We start from the raw sequence: 1,227 nt of genomic DNA on the forward strand, positions 1-1,227 counted from the left end.
CACCTCCTCCGGCCCCTACACCACCTCCCTATCTCTGTCACCTCCTCCAATTCCGGCCTCTCGAGCATCCCCAAATTCCCATTGCTCTGCCATTGACTTCAGCTGCCCTGGGGCCCTGAGCTCGGGAATTCCCTCCAGAATCCTGTTCCCAACTACAAACACCCTCCTCCACCCGCGCCCCCCCACCCCCCGACCCCGACCTTCTGTTTTCTTTTAAGAAGCTCCCGTGGGACATCTGTATAAAAGTCGCTAGAGAAATGCAGCTGGTTGTTTGTGGCCGGTTCGGCTCAGGGGCAGGATGACGAGGGGTGTTTGGGGGGGTGGGGGAGGAGCCGGCGGGTTAGGGGCTTGAAGGGGTGGGAAGTTTGAGTTTCGTTCGGATAGACACGGAAATGCTTTTACGTACAACAGAGCGACTTTCCCACCATCAAAATCACCAAGACTTTTTTTTTGTTCCTTTGTTTTTTCCCTTTAACTACCGTGTCGGTCATTCAAATATTGACCAGTAAATGGATACGATTGATATTGAGGGGGACGGGGAGGAGAGAGAGGATGGGGGAAGGGGCGAAATCCAGCTGGGAGACGGATGGGGAGATAGAACGGGCTGGAGTTTGATCGGAGCGTTTCCGATGATTCTCGCTGTGTGGCATCGGAGCAGGCGGTGGGAGAGAGTGGGAGTCGAGCCGCTGGTATGTATTAAAGACCAGGAGTTTATTCTTCTAAAGAGGAGCACAATAGTATGGAACACGCACCCGTTTTCCTCGCCACACCGCCCCCACCCCCACCACCCCCCCCAAACAAACAACAAAACTGGAGCTGACAGGAGGAGGCCGTTCAGCCCGATCTCCTGTGCTGCTGGTTTTGGACACTTCCTGCACTTCCCACGAGAGAAGCCGGAAGGACTCACTCGCCCTTGGTCCCACATTGTGCTGCCCCTCCAGCCCTCCCCCCAGCTCCGGCTGGGATCAGGCTCCCAGTGCCAGGTTTCTCGGCGTAGAATAAGGCCCACCGCTGATCGCCCTGCTCACTGCGAAACACCTTCTCCTTCCAACCATCCACAATGTACCGGTAATCCTCATCCAAGAATTCCTGAGGAAGGTGTCGGGACGGCGGTGGGGGGGTGGAGAGAGAGAGGGAGGGGAGGGTGGGGAGAGGGGCAGAGAGAACAAGGAGAGGAAGAGAGAGAGACAGAGAGAGAGAAAGGGTGAGAGCGAGAGAGGGTGAGAG

At 56.6% G+C, this 1,227-nt stretch overlaps 1 long non-coding RNA gene across 1 annotated transcript in view; it reads right to left on the reverse strand.

The window, feature by feature from the left end:
* Window positions 1-796: 796 nt before the first annotated feature.
* The window catches only part of LOC125482500, a 2,825-nt gene continuing 2,394 nt past the window's right edge, over window positions 797-1,227 (reverse strand). The window contains exon 3 of the long non-coding RNA XR_007261666.1: window positions 797-1,089. This is a non-coding gene — a long non-coding RNA (uncharacterized LOC125482500). The remainder of the gene's footprint in view (window positions 1,090-1,227) is intronic.

Source organism: Rhincodon typus, unplaced genomic scaffold, assembly GCF_021869965.1.
Source record: "Rhincodon typus isolate 14 unplaced genomic scaffold, sRhiTyp1.1 hic_rhity00011309, whole genome shotgun sequence".
Classification (NCBI taxonomy): Eukaryota; Metazoa; Chordata; class Chondrichthyes; order Orectolobiformes; family Rhincodontidae; genus Rhincodon; species Rhincodon typus.